The 20,924-nt window shown below is 54.2% G+C and overlaps 2 pseudogenes; both read left to right on the forward strand.

Moving 5' to 3' along the window:
- The first annotated feature begins 500 nt into the window (after window positions 1-500).
- Window positions 501-1,877, forward strand: LOC120239302 (annotated as a pseudogene).
- An 8,068-nt stretch (window positions 1,878-9,945) lies between these two features.
- LOC120239315 lies at window positions 9,946-13,236 on the forward strand (annotated as a pseudogene).
- Window positions 13,237-20,924: the final 7,688 nt, after the last annotated feature.

Consider the following 20,924-nt stretch of genomic DNA (forward strand, 5'->3'; position numbering starts at 1 on the left):
AAGGAAGAGAGCAGGCAAGAGAGGGTAGACTGGCGGTGAGAGCAAGCAAGAGTGGGGTCAGGATCCCTAATAGACTGAAGGCGCCAAGAAGAGCATTCTGATTTGGGTGGCAGGACCTGCCCCTAGATAGGGTCCGGGGAGCAGCTAAGAAGAAATGGGGCGTGGCAGACCCCGGGGCGGGAGGACGTAGCGAGCTCCTGGGGTGGGTCAAAGGAAAGGGGGCGTGGTCAGGACTTAGGGACTGAGGGCACGCGGAGCTGGAGCAACTGAAGAGATGGAATGCGCTTTCTGCTGGCTCAGGCGTTTGAGACCCACGGGGTGAGGAGATCTCTTTGGGCAGGCCTGGGGCTGGCCTGGCGCCCGGAGTGGTGACGTCGAGTGCCCAGCGTGGAGAAGAGACGAGCCCTGTGAGCCGAGAGCCCTGGCAGGAGCGGAAGGCCCCTGGACGGCCTGGGTCCGCAGGTGGCCCTGAGTCTGTGCAGGTGATAGAAACCAGGGAGATGGCGCGGGTGGAGGAGCTGCGCGTGGTGGCCTGGGAGCGCGGCAAGGGCGTGGCCGGGCTGCTGGGGCGCCTCTACTGGCAGCTGGTCAAGAGACAGAACCCGGGGGTCACGTTGGCACGGCTCACCCGGCACGACCAGCTGGGCCCCCAGGATCTCAAGAAACATGGCCTAATCACCACGCAGGTGAGAAGGACTGGGGATCTCAGGTAGCGGGGCGTCCTCTCCCTTAGCCCAGTCACGGGCTTTCTTTCTTACCGAATGGGGCGGCTGTGGAACCCGCCCCCGGACACCCTGTCCTTCCCCTGGCCCTTCAGCCCAGGCAACGTAAAAAAGTTCCTGACTCGCAGCTGTCATACCCTCAGTCCTTCCTCCAGATGACTGAGGAGCCTAAATGGGCCGGACTTGCGTGACTCTGCCTCCCCTCAACTGATCCTGCCTCCTCCCAGGACCCAAACACCCTAATGTGAACCTCTGTCCTTCCTCTCTGAGTCCCCTGTCTTACGGACTGATCGGTTTCCCGGCCTTCCACTCCCCTCTGAGACCCAGGGGCCCACACCTCCAGTCCCCTGGCACCCCAAAACTAAGCCCGCCCCTCGTTGGGGCTCCAGGTGCCTATTCTGAGGACTTGCCCCTGCTTCCTCCACCTCGAGTCAGAGGCAGGCTTTCACGTACCCCGCTCCACTTGGCGGGGCACAGTCGGACCCTCCGAGGGGCCCTGCTGGCAGCCAGTGGATGTGACTGTGGGAGTGAAGGTGCTGAGGCGCTGGGCTCTCCAGCCCTTCCGCTGCCCACTCTGCGCTCACTCTCACCCCCCATGGGAGCATCCTTTGGGTCTGATTCAAGACCTCTGTGCTTCTGGCCCGGCAGGGCTTGTGCAGCTGGTGGCGCTGCGGGTCTCTGTTACCTTGCCGCTGCCCACCGAGGTCGTGTCGGAAGCTGATGGCGACATGGCACACCTCCTACTGTCGACTTCCTTGCAGCGTGACGTTCATCCAAGACTGGCAGCCCGACTGGCCACGTGAGAGCAACCTGCGCCTTCTGGAGGCTGAGGGCCTGGAGTAGCACTTAGACAGCTGTGCGCACCCTCGCTTACTCAAGCCTTGCACGCGCCCCTGACGGGTCCCTCCGGGCGCTGATGGCACCTGGCGCTGCTTCAACATCAACACCTTTCACAGCGCTGGTGCGCAGGTGCAGAGCCAGCTTTTGTGGGACCTTCAGGGCCAAGCCTGGTGCCTCTCCGGTCTCCACATCATGCTCCAGCTCTTCCTGGCGTCCCAGTTATGGTCTCAGCTGGCTGACTTCTGCCAGGCCGGCTTGGGGATCCAGCTGGTCAAGGGTTATGCAGAACAGTACCTGCTGGAGGGCAACCTGTAGGACCCTCCTCTCAGAGGGGAGAGGAGCATTTAGATCTGCCATTTCCTGCAAATCTTCAGAAAGCCTCGCCTCCAGCGTTTGCAAGCCCGGCCTCATCCCCTACACTCTGTGGTTGCCTTGGAAGCCTACTTGCCCTCATCCCAGTGCCCTCGCTAACCTTTTAGCCTTGCCTCTCAGTCGGCCAACTCACATCTAGCGCACCCAAACTCTGTGGCCCACATCTTGATCCAATCTGCGGGTTTGGGAGAGGCCCTTGCTCTGCCCTTATCTGCCCTTTACCCTTAAGGGCCAAAGATTGGGTTCCCTCACAGGCTTCAGTGCCTTTCCTTGTCTATTGTCCTGACCTGGCGGTGAACTCTGCCTTTCCTGGCTTCTCCCTTCTGCCACCTCGTGGGTGGAAGTGGGTAGGGGGACGTGCAAGGTCCAGCTGTCCAACACGTATTACTTTCCTTCCTCCCGCCCTTTCTCTCCCCTCCCTGCCTCCCTCTAAGCCTCTTACGCCTCTATGTCAGTGTCCCCTCTCTCCTCTCTGTGCCCCTAACCTCCCACTCCCGGGACCTCCCAGACACTTAGCTCCTCATTGCCCATAGTCTGCTCCTCCATTCCTCTCCCCCATGACCTCTTCACCATCCACCCTGTGTGCAGGACGGAGAGTGAGCCTGGAAGTGAAATAGAATTTTAATACCCTGTTGACCCTCTGGTGATGCATCTGTCCAAGTCTGCCCCCTCTGGCGGGCTTCCTCCAACTTTGCACAATGTTGCTGTTTCACAGGCTCCCTTCCCATGTCCCCAAACCAGTGGCCTGAAGAAGGACAGGAAACAAGGAGTTTGGGCTGGGGAGGGTAGGTTCCTCAGCCCAGTATGGGGCTGTCTTCGGGTTCTAACCAGGGTTCATTCTAGTGCAACTGGAACCCCCACCCCCAGATACTTCTGGACATCTCTCCCTCTGGCTCCTTTAAGGTGTTTTTTGGGGGACTTGGACAGTTTTCTATTTCAGTGCAAGTAGTAACAGCTGCGATTGCACAGGCTGTCTTCTATACAGGATCCTCACAGCTACCCCCAAGAGAGGAAAGAGAGGCTCAGAAAGATCAAAGTGACTTCCAAGTCATTCAGAGTAGCTGGGAGCATGGCAGGGACTAGAGTTCATGTCTGTCCCCAGCCCAGAGCATGCCTCAGACCCTCACTGGGTGTGGCGGGGACTGCTTGAACTTCTTCTTGGATGATGGACACTTGCTGAGGATTTGTTGACAGTAAGCACAGGGGTCGCTGGGGATGGAATCAAAGCCGTGGGCAGTGGAGGGGGCCAGGAGGTGGAAGAAGGTGGGCACAGAGGACCCCCGCTGCTTCCTCATGTGTCCCAGCTCTGGTTTTGCTGCTGTGCTGCACGGCCTTACTTGTCTGCCTTCAGCACCCAGCCACGCTGCCACCGTCCCTGACACTTCAACCGTGGCTGTATTACAATAAAAAGGACCCTCAGCCCACCCTCTGTGTTTGTTTCACTTGTCACTGGGGGAGGGGGGAGGCGCATTATCCTCTCCCCTTCCCCAGCAGCCTGTATTAGATCTCTAAGCCTTGTAGCAATGAGTCTAATGGCTTCCTAGAGTCGGAGAGGGCTGCTGGCCTTGCGCAACCCCACTCTCACCCCAGCCCAGAGGCTGAAAGGAGAGGTTGCTTAGAAGCCAGGTGGGAGCTGCCTGATGCCCCAACAAGCCTTGGTCTCGCTTTTCCCTGGGACTGGGAGTCCTCTGCTATCCAAATTTTATGGGCTTTCTCCCAAGTACCCCTTGGCATCCAGGACCTGCCTCCCTCAGCCCCACAATCCAGGCATCTAACTCTAAGCTCTCCTGGCTTTCGGGTTCCCAGGTGGGCATCCGGCGGATGGGTGAGGAGATGGAAGGAGCTTGGGCCCTGCTCCCCACCAGACAAGCTGCAGAGTACCTGAGAAAGGGGCTGCTGGGTTGAATTGGGCAAAATTGTGCCTAGGTGACCTTGGTGTGGATGCCCCTTAGGCTTGTGGAATATGCCCTACATATCCCAGGCAGACGTGATTCGTGGGAGACCATGAGGATAGAGCTGCCCCAGAAGGATGTGACACCACGCCCCCTTCCCCTCCAGAGATCTTCCTCTACCTCAGTAATCAGCAGGAAATCGCAGCCTCCTGGCCACTTCCGGCTCTGACACCGACTATAGGCACCCTTACCTCTGGCAGATCTCTGACAACCCCCTGGTGAGTGAGGAGCCCCTTGCTCAGAGAAGCGGCGTGCCCTCTCCGAAGAAGGACACAGACGCACGTGCATCCGCACAAGTGCTCACCCGCAGGATCTGCTTCTGCCTCGGGACAGGTGGTCATGCTAGTGGGCCCGGGCCTTCCTGGGTGGGACCAGATGGTGCAAAGAGGGCACAGGACAAGGTGCGCACCCCTCCCCTCCAGCAGTACTGACAGGAGCAGTACATTCACGAGACCTACAGCTGGGCCCTGGAAGGGCAGAGACTCATGGAGAAGTGAGTCCCCCGCGGGACCTTGGACTGCCCTGGTGGCCGTCGCACCCTGAGTCCACTGCCTGGATTAGCGGTCTCCCAGCACACCTCCCTCTGATGCCTCAGGCTGCTCTGTGCAGGCAGATAAGGGCACAGGCTGGGCAGACGGGCCTTCAGCTCCCCACCCGTCACTACCCCAGTGATCCTCGGGGCTGTTAGTGTTATGGGTGAAGCGACAGTTTTGTAAAGAAGCTCCAAGCCCGGGGCCCCAGGACCTCCTGCCACCTGTGCTGTGCTCTCTGAGCGGCTCCCACTGTCCATGATCCAGCCTTCCCTGGCCCCGTGCTGGCTGTGGCCCGTCCCCGTGCTTAGACCTGCATGTCACCAGCTCCTCTCGTGTCCTGGCTTCCCTTTCCGCTCACTGCCTTTTCTCCCCTCCTTTGGCTGCCTGGCTTCTCCTGGAGAGGTCTCCGAGGGCAGCCCCCCACCCAGGCTCTGTCCTTCCTCCCCACCTCCTCAGCCGTGTCCAGACGTGTGCTGGTTCCAGCTGCTATCAGACCAGATGTGCGACAAGCTGGTGGAGGAAATGGAGCATTACGGCCAGTGGTCAGGAGGCCGGCATGAGGTGAGGGGGGCTGGGGTAAGGAGGAGACAAGGTCCCCGGGGGAGGGAGGTGTGGCTGTGAGCCAGCAACATGGAATCTAGAGTGGCACCAGAGGGGTCGCCAAGAGAGAGGGGACTCACAGAGGGCATGGCTGTGATCATTCATTCATTCAAGAAATACAAGTCACAGGTGCTAGCCACTGGCCCAGGCGGGGTGGTGCATTGGGCTGCACCGGCCCTGCCCCCCCCCGCCCCCTCCCCGCACATCACCTGCTATAGTCAGTAGCAGGAGCCGAGCTTCTGAAGGCTGGGATGGGCAGTTCAGAGGCTGTGGAGTCACAGGACAGGCCTTTGTCCAGACATGGGGGATCACAGAAGAGGTGATGTCTTCACTGAGACATAAAAGGGCCTGCAGGAGTGAGTCAGGCTGAGTGGACGAGGCTGCCAGACACTATTCCACAAGCTTTAAGGCCCACGGCAGGAGGAGGGGGGTGCTGTCTCCTGCCCATTGGGACTCAGTGCCCACTGCCCACAGGACTCCAGGCTGGTCAGAGGCCACGAAAACATGCCTACCATGGACATCCACATGAAGCAGGTGCACTATGAGGACCAGTGGCTGCAGCTGCTGGGGACTGTGCTGAGGACTGAGGACTGAGAATTGTAGCTGCTGCATACCCGGGCCGCATGACAGAAAGCCTGTTCCCAGGCTATCACACCAAGGTGGACCACTGCCCCTGTCCCGGGCGCCCTGCACTCTCTCCTGCCTCCACATGCCCTCACCTCACTCCAGAGGTCTCCAAGCATCGCTCTTTCAGCCCCTCCCCGCCCCGACCCCTTAGGGTCGAACCCACCAATCCTGAGATCAGGACCTAAGCAGAAGTCAACGCTTAAGGGGCGCCTGGGTGGCTTAGTCGGTTAAGCGTCCGACTTTCGCTTTGGTCATGATCTCACGGTTCGTGGGTTCGGGCCCCGCGTCGGGCTCTGTGCTGACTGCCAGCTCAGAGTCTGGAGCCTGTTTCATTCGGTGATTCCCTCTCTTTCTGACCCTCCCCTGCTCACGCTGTCTGTCTCTGTCTCTCCTAAAAATAAATAAAAACATTAAAAAAATAATAAAAAATAAATAAATAAAAGAAGTCAACGCTTAACCGACTGAGCCACCCAGGCGCCCCAAGCCTGCCTTCTTGGTGGGTGGGGCTGGCCACAGTTCTGCATAGAACCAGCATCTCCTCCCTGGCCTCCCTGCAGATGGAAGTGGGCTGAGCAGGGATGGGAGAAGATACCTCCTGGCCAGATCCCTGGAGGCAGAAGCCCTCATGACAGTGCATCAGGGGACAGGGACCCAAAAGGTGTGTCAGCCTGAGCAGCACTGGAAGGTCTCCTGTGCTGACTCCTCCATCTGCTGGGCACTTGTCACCCTGCTGATGAGAACCAGACCTGTCTTCCAGTTGCTTACAGCCTGGGGGAAACTTGAATCCGAAAATCACCATGAAGGAAGGAAAGGGGGGACGTATTTTATGCTAGAAGAACACGTGATGGAGGCACCTAATGGTGTGTGTGTCAGAGTTGTCTCTAAAGAAGTGGCATTCTCAGGACACCTGCGTGGCTCAGTCAGCTCAGCATCCAACTTCAGCTCAGGTCATGATCTCACGGCTTGTGGGTTCAAGCCCTGCATCAGGCTCTGTGCTCACAGCTCAGAGCCTGGAATAACCTTCAGATTCAGTGTCTCCCTCTCTGCCCCTTCTATGTTTACATACCATCTCTCTCACTCAACAATAAATAAGCATTTAAAAAGTTTTGTTTTTCATTTACGAAATGACATTCCCTGACCTGGAGAAGCTGGCAGTTCACAGCTATAACCAGTGTTGAGGGCGGTGGGGTTGGGGCAAGGCGATGTGACGCCTGGTCCCAGGCCACTCACATGGTGTACTTTTTGAGCTCACCAATCCTTGGCCTTCCCAAAAAGCCCTTCCTTCTAGAATGTATCCTGTGACAGAGGCCTGAGCCACTCCTTAGGGGCCAGGCCAGGGTGATTAATGAGTTTCCTAGCTATTCACACTCCCAGGGGCTCTGTATGTCAGGACACACCCCTCAGGCAACACCCTGCTTTCCCAGCCCTCTGTCAGCCCAGTATTCACAGCCAAAGGTCCTGACCTCCCCAACGTGCAAACACCTTCCTCACCCCCAAGCTGCTGGCCACACCCATGGGTATCTCAGTAAGGTCCAATTGGTCACAGGCCTATGGGCCCAGGTAGTGCTTAACTCATTGTCCTGGGGCTCCAAAGGATAGGGTACAGAAAAGGGAGTGGAACAGGGCCTGGTGGGCTGGACCACGAGGGACTGTACTTAAGAGCCCACAGCAGCCTCTGTGGGATCCCCCCCTCCATAGCTCGGCCTCCTCCAGCACCTCCTCAAGGGTCTCCAAGCAGGTTCTGCCCTTCAGTGGAACTGCTCTTTCTTGGGGCTCGGTGAGTGAGGCCCACCACCTGGCACCCCACTTCCCTGTTCCCAGGAGGGAGGCGGGGCAGGGATCCAGGCATAGAAGGAATTAGCTGGGACAGAAGGGGCTGAAGCCACACCACAGGGAAGAGGAGACAGAAAGGGGCCTGAGTATCCCTGCCCCCTCCCTCCCCGCTCCATTCTGCAGCCCAGGTGTGCTTGGCCGTGCTAGTCCCTGTGCTCCTCGGCTGAGCCTGGATCCTAGCCCTCCTCTACCTGGTCCGGCTCTCTGCAGACAGGGACACGCCATGGGCAGGGGGCCACCGCTCTGCCTGGGTCCCCAGCTGGGCCATCTGGAGACATTTCAGAGATTACATTCCTGTCTGGCGAGAGGCACCCAGGAAGAGTGTGCTGGGTGGGACTCTTCCCTGGTCACCGCCAAAAGTCAGATCTCCCTGCCAGGTGGGGTATGTTCCCTGTGCCCCCAGCTGCTGAAAACCAGAGTTGGATCCCTCAGGCAACTACCTCTTTGGCTTCCATCCTTAGGGGTCCCGGTCATCCGGGCCTTCAGCAACTTCTACACAGAGGCCACGGGCTGCTCCTTGTTCTTCCTGGCCCCGGGGCTCCTGCTGATGCTGCCCTGTGGCTTCCACCTCCCTCTTTTCTGGGACTACATCATGCATAGTGCTGAGAAGGGGGGAGGTCAGCCTCAGCCTCCCCTCCCCCTAGGCCTAGCTGGTGCCTCCTACTTCACCCTCTTACCCTGGGCTGGGAGCCCCATTCTACCTGCCTGGTGCCCTCCTCCCCCTTTTCTTTTTTTTTTTTTTAATTTTTTAATTTTTTTTATTTCTAGGAGATATAGAAAGAGAGTGTGAACAGGGGAGGGTCAGAGAGAGAGGGAGTCACAGACTGAAACAGGCTCCAGGCTCTGAGCTGGCAGTCAGCACAGAGCCCGACGCGGGGCTCGAACCCACGAACCGCGAGATCATGACCTAAGCGAAAGTCGGATGCTTAACCGACTAAGCCACCCAGGCGCCCCTCTCCTCCTCCTTTTCTAAAGGCACCCAGGTTTGGTGTCCTCTGACATGGCCAGCGGCGCCTATCTGCTGTCTGGGCCTGGGAGTGGCCCGGTGGCCGTCCCTGCTGTGGGAGGGCCCTCTCTGGAAGCGCTGGACAAAAAGTGGGCGCGCTGACCTAGAGGAGCTGGAATCACAAGGGATTGGTCAAGTTGGCGCCTGAACGCGGGTGAAGAAGCGGCCAGAGGAGGGGCGGGCCCCGCACAGGGTGCCACGTCCTGGAGGAGTGCCGCAAGCAGCGCTACTGGTGCTGAGGGAGGGGCGGGTGGCGAGACTCAGATTCACCAATGCCCTCTGTCCCCTAGGGCCTCCCTGGCGCCTGTCTCCTGTTTCAGAGCAAAGGAGTTCTTCCAGCAGTTCCGGAACCCTCTGGGCTCCTGGCTGTGAAGAGCGCAGGGGGCATTGCGGCCGCAGCAGAGGGTGGCCTTGTCGCTGTTCCACAGGCCCCTGTGCCTCCTCCTGCCCTTCTGCACGCCCGTCCACAGCCGCGGAGAGCCCCGGCCTCTGCCCGCTCAGTACACCCAGTCTCCGCAGAGCCCGGGCCCCCGCAGTCACAGCGCAGGGAGGTGAAGGTCCCTGACTGCGGGCCGCTCATCGGCCAGGCTCACCCCTGCTCCCTGCACCCCATGATGGCCTTTGGCAACCTCCTGGGCCCTGAACTCTGTCCCGGGTCATCGGGAAGGTGGGCGGGAAGTGGACGGGATGAGGATCCCAGCAACCACCCTTCTCACTTCCCGATCTGCCCGCAGATAGGGACGCCCCCACCCACCATCCCGGTGCCCCGAAGCTCACGGCCCATTCGGGTGCAGGTGGACGGGCAACACGCACTCAGGTGGAGAGGATCCCTCAGCCCTTCCAAGAGCACAAGTCCCGCCAAGGCACCTGACCCACCGGGACCTTGCCCTCACCTAGGCACGCCTCCCTACCCTCCAGGTCTGCGATGCTACTGTGTACAGGGAGGGAAATTAAACGTGGAAACAGAGCTGCAGTGTGTGAGTGTTCGTGCGGGGGGCTTCTCCCCACTCCCGGAGACCTGCGCTCCGGGGTGCGCACTTGCAGATCACATAGCCTCAGCGCAGCTTCTGGCCACTGCCAGCCAGCGCCAGGGACCCAGTCTGCGAGACCCCCTAGCTTCTTCAGAGACTCCTTTCCACAATAAATGTCCCACCTCCCTCGCACACTTCCTGTCCCCTCCCAACTCCGCTCAGAGGCCAGTCCTGACCCATCAAAGCTGGCAGTTCAAAGATCATTCTGGAGACTCTGGTGCTCTGAATTCAAGATCTCCGCATCTACTCCAAACACCCACACAACACACCCACGGTCTGTGAGGCTCCGATGACTTGGCCCTTCTCAGGATAAAACCATCCATCCCGTGGGCGCCCAGACCTTCCTGGTTTGTGCTCAGGCTCCAGGACCCCTGCTGGCAGAGGAGCTCTACTGGACAGGAGTCTCCCACAGCCCTGCCCTGCCCCTCCACCATGGAAACGCGGCAGAAACAGTGGCTGGAAATAATAGGCACTTATCAATGGGTGATCTCTTTCCTCTTCATGGGTGAGAGGTCTAGTGGCCTGTGGACCCCAAGGGGAGCAGGTAGTCGGGGCAGAAAAGCTAGAGCTCCCCCCTTGCAAAGGGAGCAGGAGAGGGCCAGAGGTGGCTGGGTGCACCCTCCCCATCTGTGAGCAGAGAGGAGAGGAGCAGCTGGACTGGACCACCCAGTATCAATACCTAAGTGCTTCTCTTTTTATCCTTCACCCAGGCCCCATCTTCTCCCTTCTCCTCCTCTTCCTCCTCTTCACGCCACTCTGGTCTCTCTCTGTTCTCTACTTGGCGTGGTTCTTCCTGGACTGGGACACTCCCAACCAAAGTGAGTATGCCCCAACTTGCACCCGTGGAGCAGAAAAGGTGGCTGAGTGCCCCAGAATCTTCCACCCATCTCTCTGCCACAAGGTGGAAGGTGCTTTGAGTTCACGAGGGACTGGAGTATTTGGAAACAGCTAAGGGATTACTATCCGATCAAGGTGACAGGTCACCGTCCACAAGGACTCTCTGCCTCCTCCCTCTCCCCCAACTCCCAGACTTAGTAACCCTTGCCTAGGCACCCCTGGGCATTCTCAACTGAAACAATGGGACCAGAGGGAGTGAGAGGGGGACGGAGTTGTGTTCCAGAGTAGCCCACTCCACTGCTGTTGACTCAGGGATGACCTTGAACTCTGAAGCCTGTGGGGCAGAGGGCAACTCTTTTCATCTGGTACTTTGCTTTCCACCCTGCTTTCTTCTCATCCTGCCCAATGTCCCCAAGCTGGTGAAAACAGCAGAGCTGCCCCCTGACCGGAAATATGTGCTGGCTGCTCACCCTCATGGGATCATGTGCATGGGAGCCTTTTGCAATATCTGCACTGAGGCCAACGACTTTTCCAAGCACTTCCCCGGGATTTGGGCCTTGTTTGCAGTGCTGCACACCCTCTTCTACTTACCAGTCTATGGAGACTATATCATGTCCTTAGGTGAGGCACCCCTCCCCCATCCCAGCCAGGCTGTCCCTCACCCACCAGACACAGAAACCTGGCTTGAATGTTGGCTGGGCTCACAGTGGGCATCATTGAGTAGCTTTGGAGCAAGTGTCCTGCCCCCCTGCTGAGAGAGGCACTAAAAGTCACCTGGGGGAGCAAGTTTGTATGTATTGGGGTGTGGAGCACAAGCAAAAAGTGTTGGTGAGGGACTAGGCAGCAGAGGAGGGGATGGTGATCACTCCCCACCTCCTCAATCATGCAGGAGGATGTTATGTGAACTGGAGGAGCCTGAACTTAGTTCTCTCTCAGCCCTCGAGCGGGCAGGTTGTGGTCATTGTGGTTGGGGGGGCCCAGGAAGCCCTGTACACAAACGCAGGGGAGCATCAACTCATTCTGCGGAATCGCAAAGGCTTCGTGTGCCTGGCACTGAGGCACAGGTGAGTGGGTGCAGGTGCCCAGCCGGGGGTGCTGCTGATGGTCAGAGGTGTGCATTGCATCTGGAGACCCACACTCTCTGTCCCTACATGGCCAGGTCCCTGTGGGTGGCCCTCTGTGTCCCCAGAGCCGGCACTGTGCCTTGCACCTGCAGGACACTCATGTCAGCATTTTTTTCTTTTAATGTTTATTTCTTTTTGAGAGAGAGACAGACTGAGTGTGAAAGGGGGAGGAGAGATGGAGACACAGAATCTGAAGCAGGCTTCATGCTCCAAGCTGTCAGCACAGAGCCCAATACAGGGCTCAAACTCATAAGCCTCCAAATCATGACCTGAGCTGAAGTCGGATGTTCAACACACTGAGGATCCCAGGAGCCCCCTCTCATGTCAGCATGTGCGGGTGTTCTCTGTTTCAAGCATCATTCCCACTTTCTAGTCCTGTCTTCCCTCTCTGAAAGAGGCAGGGTCATAGCGCAGGTAGCAGGACCTTGTGCTCAGAAGCCTCGGGTTCAAATCCTTTTCTGACACAACATCAAAGGCAAGACCTCAGACATGTGTCTTTACTTGTGAAACAAACTCTGCGAACTTTGCAACGATACTGTAGTTGCAACGACTAGATGAGGAAATGTATACAGTTGATTCTTGAACTACACAGGTTTGAAATGCATGGGTCCCTTATACATGCATTTTTCAGAACATTTTTTTACATTTATTTATTCTGAGAGAGTGAGCACAAGGCAGGGGCAGAGATGAAGGTGGAATTAGATTCGGAAACAGGATCTGTTCTGAGAGCCCGATGCAGGGCTTGAACTCACACACCATGAGATCCTGACCTGAGCTGAAGTCAGATGTTTAACTGACTGAGCCAACCAGGAGCTCCTTAACAGCACTTTCTTTTCTCTACTCACTGTATGGTAAAAATACAGTAAAAAGAATAGATACAAATATGTGTTAATCAAGTGCCCCTGTTACTCGATATGCTGCTAGGAGTGAACTTTTGCAGAGGTCGTCCAAGGTGTTATGTCTGCACCGGGGTGGGGGTCAGGGCTCCCTAACCGCCATGTGCTTCAAGGCTCAGCTGGTGACAAAGGCCCCATATGCTATCATTTCTCAAGAATTGTGCGTCCCTGCTTTCAGATCTTTCATTGTCATTTGCTTGAAAAGACCTGGGGAAGTGGAGGCAGGTGTGGGGAGGGGTCTGCAGTCCCATCTTGGGTGCCCCGAGAGCCGCTGGCCTGAACACCCCTCCTCTCTCTCCCTGTCCCTGCCCAGTGCCTCGCTGGTACCCGTGTACTCCTTTGGAGAGAACGACATCTTCCATTTGAAGGTTTTTGCCCCCAACACCTGGCAATACCTGTGCCAGATGACCTTCAAGAAGCTCACAGGCTACAGTCCCTGCATCTTCTGGGGCCGCGGACTCTTCTCGGCCGACTCCTGGGGCCTGCTGCCCTTTGCCAGGCCCATCACCACCGTGGGTGAGTGCCCATCTCAGGGGCAGGAAGGCAGAGGCCCCCCCACCCCGACCTCACCTGTGTCTCCCCTCTCTCTGCAGTGGGCCGCCCCATTCCGGTGCCCCAGAGCTTCCGCCCAGCGAGGAGGAGGTGGACCACTATCACACACTCTACATGCAGGCTCTGGAGAAGCTGTTTGAGGAGCACAAGGAAAGCTGTGGGGTCCCTGTCTCGACTCACCTCACTTTTATCTAGCCGCGGCCTGGCCATCCGCCCCCAGCCCGGAGTCCCCTCCACCCCGGAGCCCCAAGACACTGGGACCTCCCCCTAAGGATGACTGTACCACTTCAATAAAAGCTCCTTCTCTCCCACCACTGCTTTCTAGAACCGGATGGCTGAGAGCTCATGTTCCTCCTCCTTGGGTAACCTGCCCCCACTCTCACGTGCCATATAGATACTTTAGTACTTTTTTCTTTTTAACATCCATTTTGAGAGAGAGAGAAAACATGTGAGTGAGCGAAGGGAAGAGAGGGAAGGGGAGACACAGAATCCCAAGCAGGCTCCCGGCACCGAGCTGTCAGCACAGAGTCCGACACGAACCCACGAACCGTGAGATCACCACCTGACCTGTAGTCTGACTCTTAACCCACTGAGTCTCCCAGGCACCCCCGCAGCAGCTGCATCAGATTGGATGCCAGAACCCTGAATTCTCCTCCCAGCAAGACTCAATCCTGCTGCAGGAGCTCGCATAGGCCTCTTTCCTTTGCTGAGCCCTTTCTCCCTCTGCGAATGAAGACGTCTGTTTCACTGAGAGCTGCAGGGCCTCAGGATTGAGCTGGGGAGGGTGGCCTGTGGAGGGGGAGGCGTTGCAGGGTGGGCTGCGGAAGACAGGATGCCTGGTGCAGGAGCAGGGGCAACACTGAGCTCGGCCCAGGGCATCTGGCTTCATGGGGAGAGAAAATATCTCCGGATGTAAGAAAGGCAGCATTATTACGCAGCTCGATGCCACATCCTCCCTCCATCCTTCATGTTCCTTGTAGCTGGGAGCTGAGGGGAACCGAGGACTTATCCGACCAGCACGGAGCCCGACTGCAGGCCCAGCATCAGGCCATCAGCATCCCGTCTGCTCAACAAGCACAGGACTCTGATGAAGATCAAAGACTTAATATTAAAGTGTCATGAGTTTGAGCCCTGTGCCTTACTTAGTACTGACAGCCTGGGATTCTTCCTGCTCTCCCTTAGCCCTTCCCAGGCTTGCGCTATCTGTTTCTCTTGAAATAAATGAAGTTTAAAAAAATATTTAAAGGCTTAGAACACAGATTGGCAACATAGTGTCACCCCCATCGTGAGCATGGCATCAGTCCAACCGGAGGCTAAGACCGAACAGTCTAGGGGGACCTCATGGGGTCATTGTGTCCTCTGACTACATCAGTCCCAATTGCTTACTGGCTGTGCCCAGTCTGTATCCAGGGCTAAATCCAGGACGTAAGAATAACTTGTTGAAATATCGTTGCGATGCAACTATATTTGCCTCCCACTTTCCTAATCACTATATTCTGGAAGAAATATTTCTTGTTCCTGGATGAAAACCTGGGCAGTCCTGTGACTTATCTGCTTCCTTCTCAGGTGAAAACTTCATTCACCTTAAGTGGGTACCTAGAGGGGCACCTGGGTGGCTCAGTCAGTTCAATGTCTGACTTCTTGATTTCAGCTCAGAAAACTATCTTGCAGTTTCGTGGGTTCGAGCCCCGCTTTGTGCTCTGCATTGACAGACAGCAGAGAGCCTGCCTAGAACTCTCCCTCTCTCTGCCACTCCCCTTCTCATGCTCTCTCTGTCTCTCTCTTAAAATACATAAATAAGTAACTTAAAAAATTGGTACACATACCTGTAGCTTGCATAGTAACCTGTACAGAGACCTTTATCCAAGGGTAGGAAATCACTTCCCTCCAGCAAGGGTGGCAAGCTGGCTGCTTACTTGACTAGGAGGGGCAGCCCAGCCTGGCAAGGCTGAGTAGAGAAGTTGGGGCTGACCTCTTTTCCTCTCCGTCCCTCACTAGCTGCTGTGACTGATTCCTTTTCCTCCTGGGGGCCTCTCACAGATTCTCAGGACCATCTTGTTTTAGATTCCTCTGGAACGACCTACTTCAGACTCATAGGATTTAAAACCTTTTTCATTGAAACAAAACAGTCAAGTGTAGAAGTCACAAGGGCACGGCTCCAACTGTCACTGACTGAGCAGACACAGGGGTTTTCTGGAAGTGGGTGAGATGGACACGCAAGACCCTGGGACAGCAGCACGGACACCTTTGTGTTTGGGTCAAGGAAAACTGTCACCCACCGGCTTCCCAGCATTCTCTACCCCTGGATTTCTCTCCCGGGTGGGTGCCTGCTCACCCCAGTGGAGCCAGGAGGAAACATCTGGAAGCCTTTCTGGAGAAAGAAGAGCAGGCTGGAGGACGTTAGGCTCTTGCTCAGCTGTTTTGGAAGCTCCAGACCCAGACAGTGAGAACCGGGCTAGGGTCTGACTTGAGCCCTGTGCCCTGTGCCCATTCACTTGCCCCCTACGCAGACCCTAAAGTGCTTTGGGATTCTGGCCATCACCTCTCAGGGGTGAGCTTTCCTCCGGCCCTTCTGCCCGTCCTTCCTCCTTAAGCTCCAGCCACCGCGGATCCTCCCCAGCTGCTTGCTTCTCTCTGGCCCTGAAAAGCCATGCTCTCTACACTGCGTGCTCAGTCTGTGTCCTGAACCACCTGGCGTCACCAGATTATCATTCTCCCCAGTTACATGCTGGAGGTGCCCAAATACCTTCACCTCCTTCCTCACCCCACCTTGCAGAAGCCCACTCAAAATTCCTGGCCTTTTGTGTCTTCCTGCTAAGTGGGTTTTAGCGTCTCCTTCCCCCCTGTGCCCCCCTCCCTCCATGGACTCCCACTGGGACCTCCCCTCAGTCCTCAGGGGTCTTGCCTCTTGTCTCCCATCCAACACCTTCTCCTGCTGTCAAGATGCTCTTCCTAAAATGCTGTTTTCATCACGTAATTATCCTTATTGGATCCTCATCACCTTTGGACCTTTGTTGTCAGAAAGTGCAAAAATCCTCAGCACAGCTTTCGAGGTTCCCCTCAAACAGAGCCCAGTCCAGCTTCCTAACGGGGCCTGACCTGGCTCTCCTTCCTGTCTGGGGAATAGACAGGACCCCTACCATCAAGTCATAGCTCCACCCCCTGGTGTTCAGCACTTACCACGTGCGGGTATTGGTGGCTCACATACCCCATCTGATCCTGTCGTCTGCACCACAGGGTCACACTGAGCTCCAGATGAGCTATGCATGGAAAGATCTTAGCGTGACACCTGGCAGGGTGCTCAACAAACATCAGCTAGTGCCACAATTCTCTTCACACAAGAGTTTTTCCTGACCACACCCCCTCACAAGTATTACATTGAGTGTAATTACATTGCATTACGTTACCTTATGTTACATTACATTACATTACATTACATTGTTGCAGTACATGATCACATTACGGGCACCATCACATTAGGTGGATCGTGGTTCTGCTGCCCCAGCATAGGGCTCGTTCCTGATCTTTCATCTCACGGTACTGAATGCTAATGTTAAGGGAAGCAACAGTGTCTTGTTCGGTTTTGCGTTTTGAGTGTGTTACGGTGATCCCCATGCCTTGCGCATGAGGAGTGCTGAACACAAGCGACGTGGTCCAGGACACCTGCTGTAGAGGGACCCAGCCACCCACTTTGCAGGTTGTGCCCAGCGCCAGGAAGCCCAGCAGAGGGCCGGAGGGCTTGGGGGTCCCTTAATAGATCCAGGGGGACAGTGCATGGATCATGGGAAGGAAGGGAGCTATACTGGTTTTGTGGGGCCACTGTAACACCATACCACTCACTTGGTGATTAGAAACAACAGTTTCATTGTCTCACTGTTCCAGAAGGCAATACAAGGTGTGAGCAGGGTTTGATCCCTCTGACACAGGTAGAGGAGAAACCCTCCCTCCTCTCTTCCACCCCCTGGGGGTGCATCAACCCTCAGCTGCTGCTACGTCACCCCTCCTCTGCCTCTGTTGTCACACAGACTTCCCCCTGTGTCGTGACCAAAGTTCCCTCTCCTTATACAACACTGGTCATACTTGACAAGGGCCCACCCTTAGGGTGACCTCAGCTTAATATGGTAATGTCTGCAAAGAACCTATTTTCAAATAAGGTCTCTTTCATGGGTAGGAGGGGTTAGGACTTCCATATATCTTTGTGAGGCAGGGGGGCACAATTTAACACACAACGGATGCCTTTTTAAAATTCACAAAAGGGTGCCTGGCTGGCTCAGGTGGTTGGACATCCGACTCTTGATCTCAGCTCACATCTTGATTTCATGGTCATGAGTTCAAGGCCTGCACTGGGCTCCATGCTGGGCGTGGAGTGTACTTTAACAAAATCACCCCAAAATCCTCTGTGCTAGTGCCTGGGGACTGCACCACCCAGAGGTGACCTCTTGTGCAAATTGCTTTTGGTGCAAATGATGAGCATTCGCCATGAGATCTTTCCCTGGGGACGAATGCAGGGCAGGTGGGCAGAAGAACGTGGATCACTAAACTCTCCTGAAGGGTCTATTCTGTTTTCAACCTTACTGAGTTCCCCTGTGCCATTCCTCCTCCCGTGTAGCTGTATTATAAACCTCAGCACTGTGATTTCTCCTTCTGATCTGGAAGAGTCTAACTTATAAATATATGAACTCAAGAAACCTTATGAGTTGAGCTTTCTCCCTGGTCTCAGGGCTTTTTCCTTCCCTGCCATCCTCCATGTGGCCACCAGAGGGCTGTCTCTACTCACAAGGTGAATGGTTGAGTCCAGCTTAAAACCCTCTCCACCTCCATCCTCTCCCCCTCCTACCCCTGACCCCCCTTCCCCACTGCCACCCTGCCCCTATCTTGGGATGGATAGAACCCAGAACTGCTGTTCTTGTAAGTAAGTAAATAAATAAATAAATAGTCTGCTGCTTGCCTCTGGGGTTTGCTCAGGCTGTCTGCTCCTGCTGGCGGGTCCTTCTTTATCTTCTGGAGTGGATCCTTTACAACCCAGTTCAGGTCCCTCTACCAGGAAACTTCCCTTAACCTCCCAACCTGCTAGGCAGGTCCAGCACATGCCACCTCTGCATCCCTATAGCTCTTTCTAAGTATTCATCTTGACCCTTCTATAAAGCACCAGTTTATCCAAACAGTTGGATACCTTGAAACATCATGAAGGGATGGTAACTGTATCACATTAAACATGTTTCAATGTCCATGAGGTCATAATGGTTCTTTTTTTTTTTTACTTTTGTTTTTTAATGTTTTATTTATTTATTGAGGAGAGAGAGAGAGTGTGTGAGCACAGGAGGGTCAGAGAGGCAGAGACACAGAATCTGAAACAGCCTCCAGGCTCTGAGCTAGCTGTCAGCACAGAGTCCGATGCAGGGGTCAAACCCACGAACCATGAGATTGTGACCTGAGCCCAAGCTACACGCTTAACCAACTGAGCCACCCAGGTGCCTCATGCCTGTGATTCTTGATCTCAGGGTCATGAGGTCAAGCTCCACTTTGGATGTGGAGCCTACTTAAATAAGAAAAGAAAAAAAAGAAAAGAAAAGAAAAGAAAAGAAAAGAAAAGAAAAGAAAAGAAAAAAGAAAAGAAAAGAAAAGAAAAGAAAAGAAAGTAACATAGAAGGGATTGGTGGAATTAATTTTAATAACTTTTTTTTATTTAGACCAATGTGTCCAACATATTCTTTCAATATGTAATAAAAATAGTAGTGAGATATTTTACATACTTTCTTTGGGGCTAAGTCCTTGAAGTCTGGTTTCTATTGTACACTTAGAACATATTTCAATTTAGGGGCACCTGGTTTGCGAAGTTCATTGAGAATCTGATCCTGATTTCAACTCAGGTTGAAATCCTGGGGTCGTGGGATCAAACCAGCTGTCAGGCTTCTCGCTGATTGTGGAGCCTGATTGAGATTCTCTCTCTCCCCCTCTGCCCCTTCCTTGCTCACTCTCGCTCTCTCTCTGTCAGATAAAAATAAAAATGAAAAAAAAGAACATATTTCTATTTAGATGCTAAACATCCACGGGAAATGTTTGATCTGTATTCAAAATTCATAAAATTCACAAGTGAAAAAGTTATTCTGAACATACTTAAAATTTTCCAAGGTTGCCTGATGGCTCAGTCAGAAGAGCGAGTGACTCTTGATCTTGTGGTTGTAAGTTCCAGCACCACGATGGGTGCAGAGATTATTTAAAAATAAATTTAAAAAAAAAGGTTACCAATAACTAATTGAATTATGTATTTTAAACATTTTTTTAAATATTTTTTAAATTATTTATTTCTAGGAGAGAGAGAGAGAGACAGCATGAGCAGGGGAGGGTCACAGAGAGAGGGAGTCACAGACTGAAACAGGCTCCAGGCTCTGAGCTGGCAGTCAGCACAGAGCCCGACGCAGGGCTCGAACCCACGAACCGTGAGATCATGACCTAAGCGAAAGTCGGACGCTTAACCGACTAAGCCACCCAGGCGCCCCTGAATTATGTATTTTAAAATGTAATTCAAATTTGTTAAATAAAAATCTCAGTTCCTTAGTTGTGCCCACCACATTTCAGGTGCCCAAGAGCCACGAGTGGTTAATGGCTACCATATTGGACACGGCATGTAGATTTACTTCCCAGGCCACCGAAAACGCAGAGGAGAGAGAAATAAGGCAAATACCACCCTGAAGGTGGAATTAGCAGAATCCATACAGTGAAGACATTTACCAAGAACAACCAATCTTGTTTATTCAACAAATAGTTGTAGAAAGGGAGAGATGAAAGGGAAATTTATAGATTAAAATAAGTCCAAAACAGCTATCACCTTTATCAGTCCCTTGTTCCTACAGAGCAAATACCCCATAAACCCCCCATCTTAAAATAACAAACATTGATTATGGCACAGTTTCAGAGGGAGGGGCTTAGCTGGGAGATTCTGGCCTAGAATTCTCAGGCTTGCCTTCTAGCTGCTGACCAGGACTGCAGTACCTCAAGGTTCTGCTTGGGGTGAAGGAGCCGCTTCCAAACTGACGCACATGGTTGGTGATAGGCCTCAGTACCCAGGGTTTGGATTGAGGCCTTGGGTCTTTGTTGATTTGTTGATAGTTTTTAAAGCTAATGATATGCCACTGGGGCTTCATTATATTGTCCTTTCTATTTTTTAAAAAATGTTTATTTACTTATTTTGAGACAGAGCATGTGTGGGAGCAGGGGAGGGGCAAAGAGAGAGGGAAAGAGAGAATCTGAAGCAGGCTCCATACTCTGTGAGGAGTCCGAAGCAACATTCCATCCCTCGACCATGAGGTCATAACCTGAGCCTAAATCCAGAGTTGGATGCTTCACCTACTGAGCCACCTAGGTGCCCCTGTTCTCTTTTTGTTTATATGAGACATTGTCCAGAATAAAAGTGGATGGCCAACTCCACTGAGCTCTCTGAGAGCAGAAGTGGGTCAAGCAGGCCCACAGAAGATGCCATTAATTTTGCCGAAGGAATGACAGACATTAACAGCTGGTGTTGGCATTTAAGGACTGGATGGTGATGGGTGCAGAGAGAAGAGGTAGACTTTCAAGGACTTCTAAACACAGACATCACACTGAACCTTTAGAAATGTAGTGCGAGGCTGGGTTGTGCATTGGCTTGGGGTTGGATACCGGGAGTCTGTTCCGACTTCTCTCTAGTGGGTGACCTTTAAAACATGATCGAAGGTGGTCTTGCCTTACCCTACTCTAGAAATCGGTTAAAGTAATTCACTGGTTCACATCAGACTCATTAAGCACTCACTATGTGCCATAACCTGAACAAAATGACAAAGGTATAAAGTTAACTCTAACACCAACCCTGTTCTCAAGGAGTTCACTGTCATGCTCAATGGTTTCCCAGCTTTCTATCACCTGGTTCATAGAATATCGTAAAGGCTGACAGCCCCTAAGGGAGAATAAATAAGACAGGCTTCTGGTAATGTGTGAATTCCCGTGTGTAAGCTACAGTGTACCA

This window comes from Hyaena hyaena, unplaced genomic scaffold (assembly GCF_003009895.1).
Source record: "Hyaena hyaena isolate Hyena2069 unplaced genomic scaffold, ASM300989v1 scaffold_228, whole genome shotgun sequence".
NCBI lineage: Eukaryota > Metazoa > Chordata > Mammalia > Carnivora > Hyaenidae > Hyaena > Hyaena hyaena.